This window comes from Mauremys mutica, chromosome 18 (assembly GCF_020497125.1).
Source record: "Mauremys mutica isolate MM-2020 ecotype Southern chromosome 18, ASM2049712v1, whole genome shotgun sequence".
NCBI classification, from domain to species: Eukaryota; Metazoa; Chordata; order Testudines; family Geoemydidae; genus Mauremys; species Mauremys mutica.
Genome location: NC_059089.1, coordinates 28,583,058 through 28,608,527, shown reverse-complemented (window position 1 = coordinate 28,608,527; position 25,470 = coordinate 28,583,058). Strand labels below are relative to the sequence as shown.

General features: G+C 46.5%; 1 long non-coding RNA gene across 1 annotated transcript in view; it reads left to right on the top strand.

The window, feature by feature from the left end:
• Positions 1-751: 751 nt before the first annotated feature.
• Positions 752-25,470, top strand: part of LOC123352511 — a 74,997-nt gene continuing 50,278 nt past the window's right edge. Inside the window, exon 1 of the long non-coding RNA XR_006574197.1 lies at positions 752-872. This is a non-coding gene — a long non-coding RNA (uncharacterized LOC123352511). The remainder of the gene's footprint in view (positions 873-25,470) is intronic.

Here is a 25,470-nt window from a genome sequence, read left to right as displayed (position 1 = left end):
AGTGTAGCCAAGCCCTAAGAGATTAGCCATTTCTTCCAGTGCTTCCTGCTCCCTGGTGATACTAAAGCCACTTTCCTTCACAACTACTTCAGGGTCAGATAATGCTTCCCGGGACTTTTCCCTTCCTCTGGCTGCTTGGCTGAGTATTCTTAGATCAGGGACAACTCCAGTACAACTCCAGCCCTTCTGGTTAGAAATCTATGGGATGCCCTCCCCACACTCACAATAACTGAGTATGCAGGTTCCATTGAGTTTACATATAAACAGCATGGCCTGCCCAGCTGTGTGCCTTGTTTACATAGACACATGTTATCTCCCAGAGGTGTCTGCATTCCTTTCCTATGCACATCCTTGCAAGGGAAACGTAGTCATTGCACTATGTTCATTACCCAGAGAGAGAATCTTACTCTTCTAAACATGAAGTATCAGCTCTCAGTGGCAATAACAGCTGAGCACACTTGTGGGTTGAAATGTTTTCCACAGACAGTTGGAGGGTTGGGCAAAGTAAACTAAGAGGTGAGAGGCTGATCTGGAAGAAAAAAAGATGTTAAAACCAAGAAGCTGTTTTGCAGGCAGCCTGAACACAGAGCATGCTGGATTTCTGTTGGAGCCCACAGCAAACATGGAATAAAGAAAGCTGGGATTTCAGGTGAGCAGTGTTTCTGCCACTCAGTTTAATTCTGACAGCTGCACTATCAGTATTATTTACTGTTAAAGCCAGGCCCATTGTTCTCAGCACTGAGCACACACAGGAAGGCCCAGTCCTTGCCCAAAAGACTGTGTGGTCTGAGAAGACAGATGACACACAAAGGGCAGGAGAAAGAAAGATACTCCAGCACAGGCAATTCTGAAACCCATCTCTGCATGATAAGGTAAATGCCAGCCAAGCCCACCTATCCCTCAAACCATCACTCACTGATGGATTTCTCATAGGTGTGGAGCAAAGGTGGGTGTGGAGGTGTTGCTCAAAGATTGCTGAGTTCGTCTTTGACAGTCTGTCTGTCTCCTTAGGAGGGTCTGGCTGTGTATTGTACTCAGTTGCTTGGGGGCTTTAGTGGTATAAAAGGGTGTCTTGCAGCTTAGAAGCTGGAGGTCTGTGATCAGCCAACCCTGAGTACTAATGAGCCACACCTGGGTATGTATCAGGTGATTTCCCTATAAAAGCAGCAGGATTCAGTAATGCTCAAGGAGAGTGGAGGTTGTGAGGAGAGAGCAGGTATCAGTAGGGAGTCCTGGGAGATAGACTACAGGTGGGAGAGGAAAGAGGCATTTTGGTTTGAGTGAACTTGTGCTGGACTTGAATTGTGGCCTGGGGGGTTTATTTTGGAGTTTATTTTTATATTAATAAGCTCACAGTGTGTTATTTTGTGTCACAAAAAGCCTCTGGGTGAAACTTACTGAGCAGTCTGAGAAGAAAGTGAGTGTGTGTGGGGGAGGGGGTTGCTGCCTGCAAAGCCCCCTGCTGAGCTCAGCAGGGGGCACATGGGGTGTGGCCACTCACTGATGAGTTATTTTAATGAGACAAGGTGGGGGAGGTAATATCTTTTGTTGGATGCACTTCTGTTGGTGAGAGAGACCAGCTTTGGAGCTTCTGCAGGGCTGGGAGAGGTATTTTGAACATCACTGCTAAATGCAAGATGGAACAGATTGTTTAGCATAAGTAGTTAGCGCATATTCTAAGGCAGTGGCTCTCAACCAGGAGTCCACATACCCCTGGGGATATGCAGAGGTTTTCCAAGGGGTAGTACAACAACTCATCTAGATATTTACCTAGTTTTACAAGAGGCTACACTACTAAAAAGCACTAGTAAAGTCAGTACAAACTATCAGAGGGGTAGCCGTGTTAGTCTGGATCTGTAAAAGCAGCAAAGAGTCTTGTGGCACCTTATAGACTAACAGACGTTTTCACCCAAGAAAGCTCATGCTCCAAAACATCTGTTAGTACAAACTAAAATTTCATGCAATGATTTGTTCATACTGCTCTATATACTGTACACTGAAACACAAGTACAAGTGATATTCCAATCAATTTACTTTTATGTTAAAAATGAGAAGCAATTTTTCAGTAACTGCACAGTGACACTGGTATTTTTATGTCTGATTTTGTAAGCAAGTAGGTTTTAAGTGAGGTGAAATGTGGGAGTATGCAAGACAAATTAAACTTTGGAAAGGGGTACAATAGTCTGGAAAGATTGAGAGCCACTGTTCAAAGGGACCATTCAAGGCAGAGTGGCCCATTAACACCCAATATTGTAGGACCAGCAGGGCTACAACTACCCTGCATACAAGTTATTTTAATGTCTATATCTAGATTTCAGTTGTGCATCATCATTTAGCTGCTCCAGTGACTTAGAGTAAAAAAACAACACTGGTTACACAAGAGCTGAGTTGGTCTCTAGGAAATGAACCAGCCACGTTGTTCAAGTATCGTTATCTAACATTAGGCACCCAAATAAAAGGGGCCCAATGGCCATCTGGCTAATGTGCTTTACAATCAGAGGAACACCCCAGATAACTGTCAGAGCTCCCTGCAGCAGGAGGTGCCCCACCTTGCTGCCATGGCTTGTTAATATTTCGGGTGCTGCTGCTAAGCCAGGCAAAAGCTGGCCAGCATCTGTGGCTACCCCGGTGAAATCTGAAATGTAACACAAGGTCCTTTTAGCACCTTCAGAGTCTTTCCTTTGTGGCAATCTTAGCCTGTAATGTAACTTGACCACATGGGGGCAGGCTTGTGCCTGCTCAGTATTGCTGGGTCTCTGCAGTGGACTGGGAACAGATGTGACACACCTGGTGTGGGCACCACATGGTCAAAGGGAAGAAAGACCATTCTTTCCTGTTCAGAGTGATGAGTTCTGCTCCTGGCTTTCCGGGTAGAGTCCTAGAGTGATTCAGCATCCTCTGTGCTGAAATGGCACTGACTTTAATCACTCCAACACCTGCCTAAGGGGAGTTTCTTCCCCTGATGCTCGGGGAGTTACATGAGCACGTGGAGAGACCCTTCCGCTGTGCTTCGCTCCCAGGACTTCCATGCTGCAACACCCACAACAAAGAGCTGCAAACCTCAGCCTACCCTTTGAAGAAAATCCAAATGCACAACAGTGCAAGGCAGGGAAATGAATAGACAGAAGAATTAAAAGGAGGAGATGTGAGGTCACTTTGAGCTAGTTGCCTTTGCACCTGGAAAGCGGACAACCCAGCACAAAGGATAGCTTGGCTGCACTAAACCAAGCTCTGAATGACAGTACCATTCAAACCACTTGGAAGGAATGGCTGCTAAGGCTTCCTTTCTTGTGCTTGTAGACAGGTGATAGGCCAGGGCCAGGATGGGGAAAAGCAAAACCCCTATTTCTGTCTATGCTCTGTATTGATTAACCCAGTTACGCAATCTTCCTGAGTGGGATTGGCTTGTCAGCAGTGTGGCTTTCCAGCTGGCCCTTGTTACATGGTGTGCAGGATGCTCTGTATGAGTCAGGGCTTTGGGGCAGGAGTAAGACTCGGAGTCAGCTCAGTTGCATGTATCAAGAGCTTCTACAGAAGCTGCTACAATGTCTATAAAATGTCAAATGTGCCCATAATCACAACAAATGGGTTTACCGCTCCCTGTGAATCTGACCCATTGTATGGTGCAAAGGATGTGGATCTGGGGGCTGGTTTGCTGGTCTGTCTCATTTACACATTTCCAAAAACATTTTCCAAAATGAAGGGAGTGCAGCTCTGGAGGCTGAAATCCTCCATCCAACAGGTAAATCCAGGCACTGGTAGTGCATTTGCAAATGTGCTAGAGCCCTGACTTGGAGGGACCACGTCTACATCTGATTCCATGAGCATTGGGACTGGCAATAAGGAGTTAGCAAGCACCTATTGACAAGGTGATGTTTTGTGATGTGGACATAGTCCAGTTCCTAGTGGACAAAGTCCCTCAACTCATCTCACATAAACCACCAAGCGCCCATTAGATGGTAGAAACTTGGTCACTGCAGTTGTTGGTCAACAATCAAACCATGATTTCTGTCCTGCTGTAAATTCCCTCAGCCATCCCATTGTCTTCTGTCATATTGTTATTCAAACTCTGCAGGAGGAACTCTGAATGAAATGGTTAATGCAAAAAAATTTGCTTTAATAAAGAAGAAACTTTGAAAAATGTTTTTCATTTACAGCATGTGCTAGAATAACAAAACCCAATGATATTGGTATGGTAGTTACAAGTGAGATAGTCCTTAGCCCTAAGAGATGCTTTGCAAAGTCTGTTTGGACAGATGGCATGCTGTCCTTTAGCTTTAAACCTATTACTTAAATTTTCCACATAACAACTTCCCAAAGATGCCTTTGAAAATTTCTAAAGGCAACATGTACTTAATACTTTAATGTAATCAGGTTTGATTCAATACAGATTGTTCAGAAGCACCAAATATCTGTGGATGTATCTCGGGTTGTATCTAAATCTGTACTTCCGTGCATAGTTCTGTGTCTGAAAGCAATCCTGAGCTGCATGGTCTGTGAAACAGCCTGGCGAGCTTAGCAGAAATATGAACCATCTGAATTGTGATGCCACTAAACTGTGCATCTTCCTTTTGTCTGTTTTGATAGACCTTGATCCTCTGAGGACATGGAAGTATTTTTCAGTTCAGCATCTGAAAAATAATGCCCCTCTGGATTCTGGAAAAAACAACATTAAGCGCAAATCCATTCCTCTCCACTTTTGCTTTCAGCTACTGTCTGTCTAGTCTTTGAAATTAGCACAAATACCCCCAAGAAATATAATCCTGCTCACGGCTCTGAATCAAATACATTGCACCCAATAAGTAGTTGCCCTCTGACTTCCAAATGATGTTTAATCTCTGAAGCAGGTACAGTCTGTATAATCTGCTCGTCATTTTTATGGGTTAAATAAATGGCTGCATTAGTTTCCTCCAGATCTCATTGTTCTATAACTGCAGCTGGAACATAAGGTCAGAGCTGGGCGGGGGGTCGGGGGGAAGGACCCAAGAACTGTCTATTCTGCTCTGTTGACTCCATAAGTGAGACATGAGTTCTGAAAAGCCCTCTGTTAAGTAGAATCTATACTGACCAATGTGGATTTAAGGATGGCCTATTGCAGGGTGGTTATATTCACCTAGGGCAGACATAGCCAGCGAGTGGATTCCCAACCGGTAGCCAGACTAGCTGCATATGTGTCCTGCATCTTACTGCAGGAGAGATCAGAACTGGGACCTTCACTCTGCTCAGGCCAGTGGGAGCACTGCTGAGTTTCTCTTTGCAGAGTCCATAGGCATCAGTGGCATTTTTAGACTTGGGTGCCCTGGTGTCTCTGATTTTGCTCAGTAGCTTGTTAGCATCACAGTGAATTGGGGAGTTTAATTTACTGAGACCATGGCAAGTCACTAGTCAGTTTGGGTATTTAAAAATCAACTACAAACCACTGCGTATGAATGGTAATAATTTTTTATAAGAAAACCAATCCCAACATATTTAAATTTAGCATTTTTTAAAATTCAGACCAAGATCAAGTGAACAGGTGACAGAGCTCATTGCCTTGGCTGTGAGGACTCTGCATTTATCTTGGGCAACTGGCACTACGTTCTTGTATTATTCATTATTTTATACCTTATCAATGGAAAAATCATCACTGCCTGTACCCACCAATAGGTAATAGCTTCAGTGTTCCACAATGTTCCCTGAAGAGGTGAGGCCTGTCACATCGATGAGATCATTCATTTCATCTTCATTTGTAAATCCCTTCATCTGTATGTTTACAACTAAGCTGCAGTGAAGGAGATACAGATTCCTGTTTGCTCTGGGAGATGTGTGTGTGGACACAAGATCTGGTTACTAGTTCATCTTCAGTCAACTGTGCTGCAGACAGGAATATACCTACCTTATATACGTGTGTGTGTGTGTGTATCTGTTTCCATAGCTTTACAAAGGAATTGGTCTCCTGAGTGCTTCTTACGTTGCATGAGAACTTATCCTCGGTTATAATATTGGAGACTAGGTTTTCTCTTTTGGTTAGGCAGTGAGAGCTGCCAGCTTCTTCCTTGCAGCTGCATAATATAATTGAATCTCCTGTTAGATAGTTTAACCACTTCTGTCACTCAGTGGGGACAACTACCGTGGAATAGACACAGTGCAATGGATAGCAGAGGTACTGAGCCACGGGTCAATGGCGTTCTTGTCTAATATATCACTGGTACCACCACCTTCACTTCCAGGTATGACACCATTAACTAAAAAGCAATCAAATAGTTACAAACCATTGTAAAACAGACCACGTAAAACCCCAAAGTCTCCATGCCCAGAGATACAGGAGCCTCAGAGCCAACGCTTCACGGCGGGTGATGGAAATTCAAATAGTGACTTGGGCTTAGGGAGAAGCCCAGGGGGGTGAGTTCCACACACAAGGGCCCCCAAGGTCAGGCTCAGCCACTCCCAAGTAAAGGTGAGATGCTGGAGCCTGTGTGCAGACCCCAGGACAGACGCAGCTTTGGGGAGCAGCCCCTTTGGGCTGTGTGTGTCCATGGGAGAGGAGCTCCCATCCAAGTGGGCAACAGATCCCACACTGATCTCCAGGGGAGCAGGACCTGGTCCTATCTGACTGTTAGTTCATGAATTGGTTTAAAAATACAGCATCACACAAGCATTAAAGCGAGTAACTGCCAGCCCACGGTGCCCCATGTGCCTTTGGGAATTGGCACCTCCCTGCCCTGAGCTCCTTCCTGTGCCTTCCCCCAGGGTCCAGGCCAGAGGGCAGGTTCTGCTGAATCATCTTGGAGTGGCATGTGGTACCAGAGCCATTCCATGTGCTCTTGAATGCAAATGATTTTGTCAGCCTGGCCTCCTTGTTCTCATTTAAACCATCAGAACAACTGATGCATGTGCGGTCGCCCACTTGAAATCAATACCTGCACAGAACAGATAATCAATAGGGAAAGTCTATTGTCTAATGCCGTTTAGGGATCATTTGGAGAGATGATTTACAGAATTATAAAGGTCTGACATTAGCTGACCACCAAATTACCCTTTAAATTATTCAGTGGTTTAGGAGATTATCTCCTGCCCTGCAGTGACCTAATCCTGGGCTGACTAGCATAGCAGTAGATATGTGCATGGCCTACCGCCCCCTTGCAGGCAGGGCGCAACGAGGTTTTACACCCTGTTGGCAGTAAAAACAATTTCATTACGTTCAGGTTGTTTTTGCAATATGAAACTGTAAAAAAGCATGAAAGTGAAGGTCACAGGAGGTCAGGACCCCTGAGCACGTCCCCAAGAAAGGCTGGGGGCACAAAACAAGCTGCGCACGATCCTCCCTTATCGGAGCTGAAATCACGCTGGATTCCTGTCTGCGAAGCTAGCCATTGTTCGGCAGCCATGGCCAGGGGGGATGTTGGCTTCCTGCTAGTCTGAGCAGGGCTGCGTTTTGGCTGAATGTTGGTGACCCGGGCGAGGCCCAAATGGCAGGGATTAGAGAAGGGCGTTTGCACAGCACCCTGTCCCAGAGGGTGGGTCTATGCCACAAAAGCTGTGCACCAGCTAGCACAGGTAGCGATAGCAGTGAGCCGGGGTCTGCTGGGTCGGTACTGCCACCACTGCCACCCACACTGTGCCGTCTGCACAGCTGTGCCCCAGCTGGAGCCAGGCTAGCTCATGGACAGCCCTTGCAGTCAGGGCCGGCTTTAGGGCGATTCAGCTGATTGCCCGGAATCAGGCCCCGTGCCCCTAAGAGGGCCCAGCAACATCCCGAAGGAGCTGCTGCCGCAGTCCCGCCGCTGTCTTTGGCGGCAGCTCAATTGCTGTCGTGGAGGAAGGTCCTTCCACTGAAATGCCGCCGAAGGCACCTGCAGCCGATTGAGCTGCCGCTGAAGTCCCAGCACTGTCAGCGGCAGCAGCTCAATCGTTGCTGCTGTCTTCGGCGGCATTTCTGTGGAGGGACCTTCCTCCGTGGCAGTAATTGAGCTGCCGCCAAAGACAGCGGAAGGACTTCGGTGGCAGCTCCTTTGAATCAGGCCCTGCAGTGCCTAAAGCCGGCCCTGCTTGCAGTGTAGCCACAGCCTTCGGGTGCTTCTGCCAGAAACAAACAAAAACCTGTTAAAATCCAGGGAATGACACCAGCAGCGGCATTCACCCTGCCGCTACTCCACTGCCTCTATGCAGTCAGCTTTCAATTTGCACCAGCCTTTGGCACACAGACGGTCAGGGGGCCCTGGCCTCAGCTGGGGTAACCCCATTGACTTTGACATGGAATGGAAACTAGTCCTGAAATGCAGCACTATGACACAGGGTAAAAAGACAATAATTAAAAATGACAAAACAAGTAACTTTTAAAATGCTGACATATAAACTCTCATACATCAGCATTTCTATGTTCCAGCAGTGGAGATAGGTGTGATAGAAAGCCCATAGACAGTCATGGTATTTCTTACTTTAGATTGACTCTAAGTATCTGAAGTCCAAGAGCAAAGTAGCAAGAACTTCCTGGCCGCATATCTTGCAGTATTACTTTGATGTGGATTTCATGGCATCCGTCATAGGTAAAGCAAGAAAGTTTAAGGATGTGATGTGGGTTGCAAGTGTGGTTCAGTGGAAAATATTTCTTGGCAAGATGAGTTAAAAAGGTGATGTTGGAACAAAATGTTGCTTTGCAGAAAGCCACTTAAATTATTAGAACATGGGCAATGTTTAAAGAGCTTTCCACAGGGCAGCAGAATCCTGCTAGCAGCCATCTAGCCCCTAAACACAACAGGGAGAAAGTACAGTGTAGAGCCTACAAGCAGCTGCCAAGGTAAAGCAAGTCTGGGCAGAAGAGAGGGAAGAGCATTTCGGGAAAGTGATGTTCTAGGGTAGGGTAAGATGAGCACAACAAATACACCAGCCCTACTCAGACAGTTAAAAGTTTGTCCAAAGCTAGAGTAATCCACGCAGTGTCCTGGGGGAGGGTTTAAAACATTTGCCGAATCATTAGATCCCAGTGACTAAGCTAAAGACTAAATTATGAACAAACGACAGTAAACCTGGTCTCTGCAGAAAACATAATCAGCTGCCAGTCCATGGAGGATGTTCTACTTTCACTTATCCAGGGGAGATACCAGGGCTCCGTCACAGTTTTGGGAGCCCAGTCTTGATAGCCTATGTGTGCAGACATCTCCAGCACCATGTGGCTTCTGCCCACTGTACAGGTGGAAATAAATAAATGGCAGCCCTTAACAAAATCCTTCTTGTTCAGGTGCAAAGGGATTCCTCTCTGCTCACCATCCTGGCCCTATTAAGGCTGTTTTTTTAATACAAGGACATTAGCTGAGGCCATTGTGTGAATGTAATTCTCTGTGTGCGCGGGAGTGGGTGGGGAAGGACTGTGCGCAGGCTCAGCTCCTGGTGGGAAGGCCCCTGAGTGGACCCACATTTCTGCTGGCACTTGTGAACATCTCCTGGTTTACATGTAAGGCTCCAGAAGTTTCTCAAAGTGAAGTTGCTCACATATTTTCTTATAAAAGTGCTTGAAAACCTTAAACGAAGACCTACAGCTCCCCTGGGGATAATGGGACTTTCTGGGTGTGTGTGCAGGAAAAAATCCTTCCTATGTGACATTAGAGAAAATGCTCTTTAAACTCTTACCAAACTCTTGCTGTTCTACAGTTAGGGTGACCAGATGTCCCGATTTTATAGGGACAGTCACGATTTTTGGGTCTTTTTCTTATATAGGTTCCTATTACCCCCCACCACCATCCCGATTTTTCACACTTGCTGTCTAGTCACCCTATCTACAGTTCTCCTGTATTTGAAACAGACCTTGGCATGCCAGAGAGTATGAACATCATGCGACTTCCCCAGGTTTGTAATGTTTCCAGTGCAAGAGCTACAGATATGTGCAGTGCATTTGATTAAACATATGGAAATAGTGTTTTCCCCCTATGGGCATTGTCTAGAATGAGGGAGATTGCTAGCTTTGCGGACAGCAGAGACACATTGGGAGGCCCCAAGGCTAACCTCTTTGAGCCACGCTGCTCAGAGTCTTACAAGGCTGGGAGTGCAGAAGACAGAATCTTTTCCATTTACAGGGCAGACCGTGTCAGGCAGCTACTGCGTGAACTTCCCCATTTACCCTGCTAATGATCTCAGCCCTGACCTGAGCAGTCACCTCTGGGAGTGAGTGATCTGCACTGGCCCCACAGCGAGGCAATGAAATGCATTCACTGCCATCAGGTAGCTGCTCTTTTCCTGAGTTGGTTAGTGATGACCTATGGCCTATTCACGAGTCTGATCCCAGCCTGATTTCCAGACTAAAGAGGTTCGGAGCTGTTTGGATGCCTGCTTTCTATGGTGAGCGGCTTGGGGCTGGAACTGTTTTACGCTATGGATATATGCAGTACCTACTCCTAGCACAAAGGGGCCCTGATCCAGTCTCGGGCCTTCAGGAGCTACTGAAACACAAGTAGCAAACAATAATACTCAGACAGAAATGGGCTTCCATCCTCTTTGAGGACTGTGCTGCACTAGTTGTAAGAGTGTGAACTCAGTGTTGTCGGTGACAGCCTGGGAATGGAGGAAGACAATGGAACACAGATTTCTGCAGTGCCAAACTGGTCCTTACTGATGGCACAAGGATTCCTGAACTCACAGCATTGATTGCAAATGCAAACCATTGGAATTTTTCTTCTCAAGCTATGGTTTCTAAACACCATTAATCACTTTTTGCTAGGGTTCCACACACTAACCAGTGCAGAGTAAGTGTGTGTACACACACGCACACACACACACACACACACACACACACCCTCCAATCTCAAAGACTAATAGCATCAGCATAATTCTACATGCTGTAAATCCTGACTGCTGAGTCTCTTGAGAGACACATCACATAGCTATTTATGACCTTTGACAATTCTAAGAGGTATTTCTTTCCCCTATATGTGTCAAGTAACATTTTGGTGCTTTGGGATCAAACTGAACGAACACCCACTGACTGGGGCTGTGAACTTGTGGGGGGTCTCATCTTTCCATCAGTGCACATGGTGTTTGGGACTTTATGCAGCAGTGCCATGAGGAGCCAAGATAGTTCATAACAGTGAGAGTGACTCATACTTACATCCCTCTTGTGTCAGAGGTAGGCTGGACTCCTGTCTATACAAGGCAGATCAGGGCAATTCACTCCTGTACTGGGAGCCAGCACCACTGAAATCCCCATTAAGTCCCCAAATAGAATGTTAGTGGGGCCTGGGCCTTGGGCTGGCTCTCTGCACAGGGGCAGTTTGCACCCAGTGCTGGTACCTGGCTCTCTGCACAGGGGCAGTTTGCACCCAGTGCTGGTACCTGGCTCTCTGCACAGGGGCAGTTTGCACCCAGTGCTGGTACCTGGCTCTCTGCACAGGGGCAGTTTGCACCCAGTGCTGGTACCTGGCTCTCTGCACAGGGGCAGTTTGCACCCAGTGCTGGTACCTGGCTCTCTGCACAGGGGCAGTTTGCACCCAGTGCTGGTACCTGGCTCTCTGCACAGGGGCAGTTTGCACCCAGTGCTGGTACCTGGCTCTTTCTTGGGCAGTGTTTGTAGCCCTGTCAGTCCCAGGATATTAGAGAGGTAAGGTGGTGAGGTAATAGCTTTTATTGAACCAACTTCTGTTGGTGAGAGAAACAAGCTTTCAGCTTATGCAGAGCTCTTCTTCAGGCCTGGGAAAGGTACTCCGAGTGTCACAGCAAAGTGGAACAGATTGTTTAGCATATGTAGGTAGTGCATATTTCAAGGGGCCATTCAAGGTGCAGTGGCCCATTAACACTCCTCCCATCACAGGGAGGAAAGGAAAGTGGAGGGGGAGGCAGCTTGAGGCCAGGGGAGTTGTTTGTAGGTTACAGATTGTTGTAATAAGCCATAAATCCAGTGCGTCTGTTCACTCCGTGGTTTTTAGTTCAAGCAAAGTTAAGGATTTAAGCTCCCAGGCTCGGCTTTTGAAGGGGTTGTGCAGATTTCCTTTGAGAATGAGGACTGAGACGGCAAATGTGGAGTGATTGTTTTGTGACAAGTGTTCACCCACAGGCGACAGGGTGTTTGTCTTTTACCATTTTCCTGTGTGAGTTCATCCGAGAGCGCAGTGATTGTCTGATTTCACCCACCCCGTTGGCACTGGGGAAGTTAGTGCACTGGATGATTCTCAGCGTGTGTAGTACCCATGGAGCTTGGAAGGCGTGTTGACCCTCACAGCAGTGGAGCTGTGTCTGCAGGTTTTGCAGCCCTTGTCCTGGCAGGGTGTGGTGGTGCTTTGAGTTGGTGTATCCTGGTCTGTGGGGAGCTTGGAGAGCTGGGGGGTTGTTTGAAGGCCAGAAGAGGGGGCAATATTTGGGCAGCCACCAGTGTTTAAAGAGAGATTCACAAACAGAAAAGCTTAGAGTGGAGTCCCTTGCTGCCTATAGGATGTCCCCTGCGAATGCTGGGTGAGGAGGAAGAGGCAGAACTTGGTCTCTGTTCTTTCATGTGATGCAATGAGACAGAAGGCAGACAGGGATACTGGCACTGGGTTAGCATAGCTGTTTGAAATCCTGAGCTGTCTTTACCTGTCATGTCTAGGAGGAGCCATCTCGTACCTCACCCCTGCTTAAATCTGGTAACAAGGTGTACATTTTTAATGGTGAGAGTAATGAACCTTTAGGACAATTTACGAAGGGGCGGGGTGGATTCTCCATCCCTGACAATTTTTAAACCAAGACTGGATGTTTTTCTGAAAGCTCTGCTCTAGGAATGATTGTGGGGCAGGTCTCTGGCCGTTGCTATACAGGAGGTCAGACTGGATGATCACAGTGGTCCCTTCTGGCCATGGACTCTGTGAATTTCACAACGTCCTACACTCTGTTACTGTCAGGTACAGTTTACCTCACTTTCTGCTTGTACTATTTCGAATTAATAATGTTTGCACAGTGCTTGGGAAATACACAATGCTATCTATGGAAGTGCGAAGTGTTATTACAAGTGTTTCTGATTTCTGGGGTAGTTCCATCTCCTTCCATCAGGTGACGTGTCTTTCAGAAACTGGGAATGTGCCTAATGTCCTGCTCACCAGTGGGGTACCTATATATCGCCCTTTTCAGTGCTGGGTCAGTATATAATGCTCCGCTCAGTGGCAGCAAATGTATAACAGTCAGCTGGGAATTAGGAGTCCCTCAAAGAAAAGAATAATAAAAACAAAAGCAATTAAAGATACAATTAATCCAAAGCAAATACTGGGAGGAAAGGGTGGCTAGACAGATTTCCAGTCATCTGGAGTCAAACATATGCAAAATGTTATGCTTTTTTTCCTAGCTGGCCTTATGCATGAAGTGGCTTTCAGAATTGTTTTATAAAGCAGTGGAACCCGTGAAGTCTTTATTCATAAACTCTAATTGTCCTCCGTAGGGAATACAGGGTTTGTTTCTTTGTCTAGTTCACTCAGTCTCCATTCTGTTTACAGAACCTAGGCTTGAACCTAAGACATCCTCCACTGCTAGTTCAAGGTATGCTGCCCATACCAGAGGATGTTTCAGCAGACACCACTCTGGTCAGGGAAAAGGGGTTTCTCTTTCTTTCATACAGTCAAATCCAAATCCCAAACTGTACTGAACAGAGCACAGACCAATGTCACTTCCTGGCTATGTGTGACAGATGCATTGAAAAAGGGACACTTTTCCTTCAAATGTTAATTTTTGCATTGTTATTGTAGGGGAATGTAACAGGATATGGAAAAGTTATCAACAATGAATTGCCCATGTATCCTAAATATTGTACCTTGCTATTTAGTGACTGCAAACACAGGTGCATAATCCTGGACCACAGGAATCTGGTGTGTGTGTGCGTGTGTGTGTTTGTTTGTTTTGCCCCATGGATTGAAATGAATCTACACAGTTTTCTGGTGTATTTTACAATGATTTTATAATCCTGTTCTCAAAACAATCTTAGATACATGTATCGTACTAAAGCCTTCCAGCTCTTTTCTAATCCAACTGGTTAAAGTACATTTTTGGAATTTAATATAGGAGTGCTTTAGACTCATTTGGTGTTTCCACCCTATAAATGGCATTTTGGGGTTCCTAGTCTCTTGACCATTTTAAAGCACATTGCATTGAAATAAAAGACTCAGTGCTGCATCCTAGATGCTATTCACATCCCTATGTGGCTTGAGAATTGCCAGTACAATGCAGAATACAACCTGGCTCCAGCGCTTAGCATACAAGCCATAGCCCTGCCCAATGGTTATACCAGGTAAACCATGTGTTGAGCTCTGTAGAAATGGTGCTGCCCCCTACCTCTGACAGAGGGGACTACAGTGTGCACTGCAATTCATTGGTACAAGGTTTGTACAGAGCACCTTCCAGCAGCTGGGAGACCAGCAATCTCAAACCTCCTGCTCTCTTGGACAATGAAGATGTTGAACAAAACTGGCCCTAGGACTGACCCCTGGGGCACTCCGCTTGATACTGGCTGCCAACTAGACATCGAGCCATTGATCACTACCCATTGAGCCTGACGATCTAGTCAGCTTTCTATCTACCTTATAGTCCATTCATCCAATCCATACTTTTTTAGCTTGCTGGCAAGAATACTGCGGGAGATCATATCAAAAGCTTTGCTAAAGTCAAGATATATCAAGTCCACTGCTTTCCCCATATCCACAGAGCCAGTTATCTCATCATAGAAGGCAATCAGGTTGGTCAGGCATGACTTGCCCTTAGTGAATCCATGCTGACTGTTCCTGATTACCTTCCTCTCCTCCAAGTGCTTCAAAATGAATTCCTTGAGGTCCTGCTCCATGATTTTTCCAGGGACTGAGGTGAGGCTGACTGGCCTGTAGTTTCCTGGATTCTCCTTCTTCCCTTTTTTAAAGATGGTAACTAGTGGTGTTCCCCAAGGGTGAGTCCTAGGACCAATCCTATTCAACTTATTCATAAATGATCTGGAGAAAGGGATAAACAGCGAGGTAGCAAAGTTTGCAGATGATACTAAACTGCTCAAGATAAGACCAAAGCAGACTGTGAAGAACTTCAAAAAGATCTCACAAAACTAAGTGATTGGGCAACAAAATGGCAAATGAAATTTAATGTGGATAAATGTAAAGTAATGCACATTGGAAAAAATAACCCCAACTATACATACAACATGATGGGGGGGGGGCTAATTTAGCTACAACAAATCAGGAAAGAGATCTTGGAGTCATCATGGATAGTTCTCTGAAGACGTCCACGCAGTATGCAACGGCAGTCAAAAAAGCAAACAGGATGTTAGGAATCATTAAAAAAGGGATAGAGAATAAGATGAAGAATATCTTATTGCCCTTATATAAATCCATGGTACGCCCACATCTTGAATACTGCGTACAGATGTAGTCTCCTCATCTCAAAAAAGTTATACTGGCATTAGAAAGGTTCAGAGAAGGGCAACTAAGATGATTAGGGGTTTGGAGAGGGTCCCATATGAGGAGAGATTAAAGAGGCTAGGACTTTTCATCTTGGAAAAAAGGAGACTAAGGGGGGGGATATGATAGAGGTATATAAAATCATGAGTGGTGTGGAGAAAGTGAATAAGGAAAAGTTATTTACTTGTTCCCATAATATAAGAACTAGGGGCCACTGAATGAAATTAATGGGCAGCAGGTTTAAAACCAATAAAAGGAAGTTCTTCACACAGTGCACAGTCAACCTATGGAACTCCTTGCCTGAGGAGGTTGTGAAGGCTAGGACTATAACAGGGTTTAAAAGAGAACTAGATAAATTCATGGAGATTAAGTCTATTAATGTCTATTAGCCAGGATGGGTAAGGAATGGTGTCCCTAGCCTCTGTTGTCAGAGGGTGGAGATGGATGGCAGGAGAGAGATCACTTGATCGTTGCCTGTTAGGTTCACTCCCTCTGGGACACCTGGCATTGGTCACTGTCGGTAGACAGGATACTGGGCTGGATGGACCTTTGGTCTGACCCAATATGGCCATTCTTATGTTCTTATGGGCACTACATTTAGCCTTTTTCCAATCGTCCGGGACCTCCCCCAATCCCCACGAGTTTTCAAAGATAATGGCCAGTGGCTCTGCAGTCACAACAGCCAACTCCCTCAGCACCCTTGGATGCATTAGGTCTGGCCCCATGGCCTTGTGCATGGCCAGCTTTTCTAACTAGTCCTTAACCTGTTCTTTCATCACTGAGGGCCGCTTGTCTCCTCCCTGTACTGTGCTGCCCAGTGCAGCAGACTGGGAGCTGACCATGTCTGTGAAGACCGAGGCAAAAAAAGCATTGAGTACTTCTGCTTTTTCCACATCATCTGTCACTAAGTTGCCTCCCCCATTCAGTAAGGGTCCCGCACTTTCCCTGACCACTTTCTTGTTGCTAACATACCTATAGAAACCCTTCTTGTTACCCTTCACATCCCTTGCTAGCTGCAACTCCAGTTGTGCCTTGGCCTTCCTGATTACACCCCTGCATGCTCGAGCAATATTTGTATACTCCTCTCTAGTCATCTGTCCACATTTTCACTTTTTGTAAGCTTCCTTTTTTATTTTAAGCTCACCAAAGATTTCACTGTTAAGCCAAGCTGGTCACCTGCCATATTTGCTATTCTTTATGCACATTGGCATGGTTTTTTCCTGCAAACTCAATAAGGCTTCTTTAAAATACAGCCAGCTCTTCTGGACTACTTTCCCCCTCATGTTATTTTCCCAGGGGATCCTGCCCATCAGTTCCCTGAGGGAGTCAAAGTGCTCTTCTGAAGTCCAGGGTCCGTATTCTGCTGCTCTCCTTCCTTCCTTGTGTCAGGATCCTGAACTCGACCATCTCATGGTGACCACCGAGCATGGCTCTCGCTGCCCTGTTGTGATGTGGTTGTGGTGGGTTCACTCAGATAGGCTGGGGAGTGGATGGTAAAAAATCATTTTGTCAGCCAGCCTTGGAACCACAGATAGCGACAGTGCAAGTTGCATCCTCAGTATGTTTCAATTCTGCCCTGACTGGATTCCCGCAGGTGAGAAGGGAGTTCCCTGCCTTTGGCCTCCTTGCTGGGACTCAGAAAGGGGCTAGTTGGTGTCAATTGGCTATTTTGTCCCTTTGAGCACATTATGGATTCTTCCTTCTGTCTCCTCCCTCCTCCTCCTCTCCTCACTGTCCCAGCTCTCACATGCAGTGTTAGTAGCAGACTGTGCAGGCCAAGGAACATTGCCTGGTTTCTAATAACAAGAGCTAATGGTAACACTGAACATCAGACTTTGTACATTTCCATGACAGGAGTGACCCAAACTCAAATGAGCCTTGACGGTGAGACCACCATTGGCTAGCTGGGAGAAGGCGGTGCTGAGTCTGTCATTTATCTGTGGAAATGCCATCATCTTAGCTATGCAGCCAGCCATGCTGCCATCCTGATCTAGTTATTTGTATCATGGGAGGTACCTCTGCCTGGTCCCTTGTGGTGTCTGCTTGTCAGTGTACATCCTGGAGCGGGTTCAGCCCTGAGTTTTTAGTTGGCTCTGTGCTAGATGTTTTACCTACATGCTGCTGGCCACAAAATCTTCCACACAGACAAAGATGTGAAACTGGTGAGCTGTCAAGGCATTTCCTCTGCTACATTTATCAGCTTGAGGAATGTTCAGCAAGAGATTCCTTTAATCTTATTTTGAACTGTAATCAACCATCCCAAACATGCTGAACTTCCCAAAAGCCCCATTCCCATGCAATCTCTGCCCCTTCAGAGTCCCAGAGCTAGTGATTGAGTATCTGTAATTCTTTACTGGCCTGAGAAACTAGGAGATTCAATTTTATTCAGGTAGTGCAAAGGGGCAACATCCAGATTTCTCTAATTCAGCATGTTTTCTTCTCTTTGTTTGTACTTTGCCATCAGAAAGCAAACTCCTTGGGCTAATTTAAAATCCTGTGTGCAAGAATAATTCACAATGATAACTTCAGGGTGGGTGTTTTATTTTCATTTTTAATTTGAGATATCAAAACACATGCATCTGTCCCTTTTGTAAATTTCAAGCTGAAATATTGCTCAGCAGGGAGAAACTGGAATGTCATTGCAGATCCTGGACAGCATTCAGGGCTATTTTCCTTAACTGAAATAACTCAGTTTCTGAAAACTAAGTTTAATTTAACAAGAGTTTGGCCTAACCCTCCTGGTCATTTCCTTTTTAAATGTCAGTTTTGTGTGTGTGTGTAATATGAGATAACAGGCTGTAGTTCACAGTGTAATCTGATTGGAATCTACAATGCTCTGAATTAATAATCTGCAATTTAGCCTCATCTGAACACAATTATAGGCCAAATTTCATCTCCTTTGCTCTCTGCAATCTCATTGCAGCACCGATAGCTAGCAAGTATAAAAATAAAAATTCAGAGTTTGTGACTCACCATTAGGTGGTGCCCCTGCTTTTTCTTTAAAAAAAAACAACAACCCAAAAACAAAAAAACTTTTCCTCAAAAATGTTACCAGTTTAATTTTCTTCTAGCAAGCAAAGGCAGCTCTAAAACACAGCATCGAGGAGGCCCATATTTTGGTGTGTGAGCTCAATGAAATATATATAAGAACATGGAAGAGAGGGTGCATTTGGCCTTTCTCACATTCAAATGCTGGGCAGAGAGGAATCTTCGCTTGCCCTGAGTTCTGTCCGCCAGGCCTGGAGGGGCTGATGCCATAGAAGGTAGAGAGCTGGGGTTTGCCAAAGCAGGTTGGTGCCCCTTTTTTGATGTTTATGTCTTGTGCCCAGTGCTTCAGAGGAAGCTAAACCTCTCCTTCCCATAACAGACTTGGCCACTTCCCAAATGCTGTTGACCACAGAGAATTCCTGTCTGACTCCACGGATCATCAATTTACACCCTGAAGTATGATTTCCTCTGCGCCATCCTACCTTGCACAACTTTACATGTTATTAGTGCTCACCAAATTAGCTTGCTCTTTTAAATCCTGTAAAACGACTTGTCTTGCTGACTTCATGCCAACAGGAATTCTACAAATTAAAGGGAGCATTTCCTTTTATGTGTCTTTAATTGACTGACTTTCATTTTGCCATTGCATATCACCTTGTCTTATGGGATATGTAGACTATATTCTACAGACCAAAGCAACTTTTGCCCTCACGTTGCATTTTTCCAACTAGGAACTATCCAGGTGTTGCAAAGTGTTCTCTTTCCTCATGTCTCATTTGTAGACAGTTGACTTTCCCTGATTTCTTCTGAGGCTCAGCTCATCAGCTGGTTTGCAGGCAGTGGATCCAAATCTAGAACCTGTGCTGGTGACCAGAGCTGGAATCCGATTCAGGCCTGTAGCCCTTGTGATCACTCCACTAATCCCTCATCCCACAGAGGCACCTGTATGGCTGGCTTGTCTGAAAGAATGTTGGCTGCAGCTAGGAAGGATTTTAAGAAATCAAATGATCCCTGACTTAGCTATTTCGGAAGCAGCTGAAATCAAAATAAACTCCCTTGTATAAACATAGGAAATTGGGGTGGGACTGGAGCGATCTGTGGGTCGGAATTGGTTAGATTATAATGATTTGATCAAAACATTATAATCTGAATATTTAATCTCGGTGAAAAGCAAACCTAGTTTGATGGCTGTCATTTAGCCCTGTAGCCTGGCACCCCCTGCCTCTTCAGCTAAGCGAGCTCCACTCCTCTGCCTGCCCTTGGGGGCCTGGGGAAAGGGAGAGGTAAGTCTAGCACTTTAAGTAAAGGCCTGTATACTAGCAGGTCCTGAGTTCTAGTCCTAACTCGCCTTGGGCAAGCAACTAGTCACTTCAGCTTCTCTGTGTAACTGGCCCTAATGAACCACCAAGGTGACATGGGGCTTCATTAGCTAATGACTGCAGAGTTCTCTAATGGTGGAAAGGGCTGTGTGTTCTGATACTAGCAGAGCAGGCTGAATAATTCAGATATATGAACAGTGTTAACATCAGAGACAGATTTCAACAACTAATATTGCATAGTTAGCTACAAATCTGAGCCTTTCACTTCCAAATACAAACATTCGGGCCTAATTTTTTTTTTTTTTTTTTTGCACTATTTGCCCACCTCCAAGTATGAGCATCAGAGCCTTGCCCCATTATCCTGGCTTTTCATGCTTCCCTTAATGTAATGGTCTCTGGTCTCAATCCCACCCTCCCAGATAACACTGCTGAGTCTGGTGTCAGCAGCTGTGCACATCCACTTTCCTGCTTGACTGGCCACCCCACCATGGTCTCATTTCCATGCAGGTTCTTTACTTCAAGGGTTAAACAGTGAGCTATTTGTAAGGGTCATTTTCTGCAGTTCTCCTGTCACTCTGCAGGTTAGTTGCTTTCCCTCCTAGCCTTTTGCTCAGAATAATGTCGCAGTGTTCAGCTGCAGTGGAGGAGCAGGATGATTGTTGGGTTTAATTTTGAAAAAGAGATCCAGTCACCTGCAAACCCAAGGAAGTCAGCTTTGGAGTTCAGTGTCACCTGCACTAGTGGATGGAGGGGGAAGATTAGCTGACTGAATTGGCAGCAACTGCACTTCTGTTGATATGTTCAGGGGCCTGTGCATCAGTCTTAAGGCCAGTGCCCCACTGGGACAGGGAGACCTTCCCCCCAACTAATTGCACAGTGCATCACTGCAAAGTGCTTCACACCGCTGTATTCTAGGGAGTGAGGGGGCCTTGCAAATGCAGGCAAAGCCGGGCTGCTGCTCCCCACCCTACTGGATGTTCTAATCTGTAGCAGGTGAAATCTTGTCACAATATCCATACCAGGGCTGCTTTAGTCTCCAGCTTGAGTGTGAGCACTTTCTCGCAGTATCTGCGTCTGACTACCAGGGTCTGGAGATATCACCTAGAGGAGGCAGAAGATGACAGATGAATTTGTGAAGCACAACAGTGAAATTTTTGGGCTGTGTGTTGCAAAGGATCCCATCCTGAAGCAGGAAGGCACTGATAGCCTCTCTCCAACTAGCTCCGCGAGCACGCACTAGGGGGTATCATGCTCAGGTCTGGACACCATGATTCAGGAAAGATAGTGACAAGTTAAAAAGAAATAATAAAAGAACTATGGAAATGGTCAAGGGGCTGGCGGCAGTGATTTATAAGGAAAGATTAAAGAGCTCAATAAGTCTAGCTTGCTAGTCTACTGGGGGGAATATGATAAGTCTTCAAATATTTGAAGAGCGTAAAAATGCCAAGGGGTGGGGGTGGGGACAGGAATGCAGGGGTATGGCCAGAAGCAGTGGCTTGAAAGAAAGACAGGAAAAAGTTAGGCTGAATAATAATAAGAATTTCCTGACAGTGAGATCTATCAGCCTGTGGAATTGTCTCTCCTGGGAAGGGGTGAAAGCTTCATTGTTAGGACCCTACCAAATTCACAGTCCATTTTGGTCAATTTCATGGCCATGGGATTTTAAAAATTGTAAATTTCGTGATTTCAGCTATTTAAATCTGAAATTTCATGGTATTATAATTGTGAGAGTCCTGACTCAAAAAAAAGGAGTTGTGGTGGCGGGAGTGTGTGTGCGTGTCCGTGTCCACAGGGTTATTGTAGGCAGGGTTGCGGTACTGCTCCCTTACTTCTGCACTGCTGCTGACGGCAGTGCTGACTTCAGAGCTGGGCAGCTGGAAAGCGGTGTCTGCTGTCTGAAGGCAGAACTGCAGCCAGCAGCAGCGCAGAAATAAGGAAGGCATGGTATGGTATTGCCACTCTTACTTCTGCGCTGCTGCCTTCAGAGCTGGGCGGCCAGAGAGTGGCGACTGCTGACTGGTGGCCCAGCTCTGCAGGCAGCAGCGCAGAAGTATGGGTGGCAATACCGTGACCCCCCCTAAAATAACCTTTTGACCCCTTGCAGCCGCCTTTTGGGTCAGAATCCCCAGTTTGAGAAACACTGGTCTCCACCATGAAATCTGTAAAGTCTAGAGTAAAAGCTCACAAAAGACCAGATTTGTCGGGGGGAGACCAGATTTCATGGCCCATAATGCGTTATTCATGGCTGTGAATTTGGTAGGTCCCTATTCATTGCTTGGGACATTAAAGTAAACCTGTGTAAATGTGCAGTAAGGGAACGATCCTGTATTGGCACCAGGGAGATGGGCTAGCTGGGGCCTGACAGGTCTTCTCTATGTCTGACTTTTGTGGCTTGATCAATACACTAAAACATTTCTCCATTGGTTCTGAGAGCCATGCAGCTCCCTTGGGCTTGCACTGAACTCCTCCGCACTGGGATGTTCTCAGCTAGGGATAGGGAGATGTGTTTGTCTAAAATAAGAACCTGACTGCATCTTCCTTAAGCTTCCAAACTGCCTGTTTTCTCTTTCAGAGAAGACTTTTCATTTCCTGGTTCGATCCAGAAGCTGAAATACCCAAATACCAGGAGAGGCGGCTCCTGTGGAATCTCCCAGCAGGCTGGAAGCAGAAATTAGTGGACATCTCATAAAGATGCCAATCCATACGACATTTGCAGTCTTGTTTCTAGTCCTCCCAATGTGGATTAGCTGGGAGAAGGACTTGACTACTGCTAGCACACACATCAGAATTTCTGAATCTTTTGGGGTTGTGTCTGACTCATTACTACTCTGAGCTTCTTCGGCCTGGAGTAGAAAAGCCCTGAACCCAAGGCTCTGTCATGGTGCTGCCGCCTGGTAACTGGTATTTGCTTTGTTAGTTGATATAAAGATAGATAATGAGCAGAGGGAGCTCATGCATCTTCTAGAGTTTCACTGATTTGCTGTAGCATGAGAAAGCAGCCGGAAGCTGATGGAGCAGTCACAGTGATGGATGATGTAGACACTGGTCCTCCCCTTCCTTAGTCATCTCTTTCACTCTTGCCAGTGGGCATAATATGGATTTGGCATTGTCTTGCAGAAGCACATCACATAAGATGGTTAGCACATTGGCAGCCACTGACTGGTGTCTTCAGCCAGGAACGTCTAATGCCTGCTCCCAGATCTGGCACTGACTCCCTCCGTGATCTCACCCGGCATCACTGGGGATGTTCTTACATTATAAACGAGGCCATTGGCACGCTGCCCCCAAAGCAAACTGGTTTAGGTGAGCAGTTAGAGTGGAGGGCAATGCCCTTTTCTGTGCCTGGTGCTGCTGCAGTGAGTGGGAGCACAGAACCCAGGGGTTGTTCTGTTCCGGCTCTGATCCAGGCATGCTCGCTCCCTCTCCAGCATCACACACACTATCCAACCCTACACAACAGGGAGCAAGTTGAAGGCCCCAATCAGGGAGGGCTTTTTCAGCTGCTTAGGAATGAAAACGCTCCCTTCACACACTCATTTTCTGCATTTTTTCTTTCTAAATGACTACATTCTGCTTCCCTATTGTCTCCTGAGCATCCTCCAACGCCAGGCAGACCCACTGTTCTGCTTTGAGGGGGATCTCTAAATGGGATGTAGGCAGCAGCAAGAGTGGAAGTGACATCAAGTGAGCGCTGTTGGGATTAGACATTGGCGCACATTCTGTGATACTACCCTTTTGTGACAGCTCAAACAACCGAAAGCAAACAAAGAGCCTGAGAGACTCCTGCAAAGAGCCACTTCAGTCAAGGGAGCTCTCTGCTGTGCTCAGCAACAGGGGCGGCTCCAGGCACCAGCACAGCAAGCGCGTGCCTGGGGCGGCAAGCCGCAAGGGGCGGCCTGCTGGTTGCTGTGAGGGCAGCAGTCAGGTTGCCTTCGGCTGGATGCTTGTGGGAGGACCAGGGGCAGCTCTAGGCATTTGCCGCCCCAAGCACGGCAGGCAGGCTGCCTTCAGCGGCTTGCCTGCGGGATTCAGGATTTTTCTGCATGGCTGCTGGACGTTCACAACCTATGAAGCCTTTGTGACCAGAAGGCACAGACCCACTTAAGGCGTAAATCTTTAAGTGGAGTGTGCAGTGCCAATAAGAGACCTGGCTGTGTTGCCATGTAACAGAGAAACAAAATCTGTTCTCTGAAGGAAGCTCCCAAGAGCACATGTTGGTGCATATGCTGAGGATTGCTGGTTCAGTTATACGGTCCCGCGGATTCGGCGGCAGCCTGCGGGAGGTCCGCCAAAGCAGCGGGACTGGCGGACCCTTCACAGGCAAGCTGCCAAAAGCAGCCTGTCTGCCGCCCTCGCAGCGACCGGCAGAGCGCCCCCCTTGGCTTGCCGCCCCAGGCACACGCTTGGCGTGCTGGTGCCTGGAGCCGCCCCTGGGGAGGACCCATGGCTTCGGCGGCAATTCAGCAGGGGGTACACCAAAGGCGCGGGACCGGCAGACCTCCCGCAGGTATGCCGCCAAAAGCGGCCTGCCTGCCATGCTTGGGGCAGCAAAAATGATAGAGCCGCCCCTGCTCAGCAAACACCTCTCACTTGGAAACTGGTGAGCTTGTGTCAGCCTCAGTGAATTCTTACAAATAACCCCTGTGGTGAGCGTGTGTAGGTGAGTGTCTTCTCCCATCTCCCTCTTGGTAACATTTCAGAGAAAAGAATTTGCTCCCCTTGGGAGTTGAGGGTACTCAGCACCTTGCAGAATCCAGCCTTTGGGTCCAGCTGTGCATGTCAGGGACTTCACAGCCCCAGCTCTATTGTTCATACCTGTGTGCAGGTGAGGCACTAGGCAGAGGAAAAATGACACTTGGGACTGGGGTTCCAGGAAGTCACCCAGCTACCTGGACTGTCTCCCAGGTGGGCACAGCTCCGCTATATACGGCTCTCAGTCTGCTGCCTGACAGGTGAAGACTGTAGTGCTCATATCATGAAACCAGTCACTGTTTAAGGTGCCCTTAGGCCACTGAACTGAAACCGACAAAGGAAATGATGGTATCCGATTGTTTCAGTGAACTTTAATCTGATTGGACCAAGTTGACAGATTTTTGTAACGTGTTTAAAGCCTGCCTTTGGAATGGGCTAGGTAGCATGTATTTGCCATTAGAGAGCATGGCGTATCTCTGGCAGCACAGCACTGAGATTTGGAAACTATTGCATACATAGTGTTTATAGCCTAGCCATTGTAGGGTTTGCCACATGCCTGTTCAGACCATTTGGCCATCAAATCCAGCACCCTGCCTGCATCAGAATTGATCCTATCTTTAGAGATTGGTGAAGCTCGCTTTCCTCACCCCTGTCAACTTGCTTAACCAACTGCGCATCACTGTACATAGGGAGATAGTCCCTTCCTGATCCTCTCATTCAGGGACTACTGGAAGAGCAGAGCGTGAGTATTTCCCTAGTCAATTGCTGAGCATGCATAGCTACAAATGCCACTGGTTATAAAACTAGTCAGCTCTTTCTAAAATCCAGCCACAGGCTTTGACTTGTTGACTTCCAGTAACAGTGAGTTCCACTGGTTATGCTTTATAAAGTAGTATTGCCTTTTATTTATGTTTTTCAATTGATAGCCTTTTAATTTTTTGATCGATTTCTATTGTGATTGGGCTTCCAGTCTGACCCTAGAAACATGGAAAACAATTTGCTTTAGCCATTTCATCAGATGAAACGAAATCTGTTTGTGAGTTGGCAAATCTCTGAAGGTTCAAAGCATCAACATTCCAAACACTGCTATTTCTTGGTTCTCATTCTGA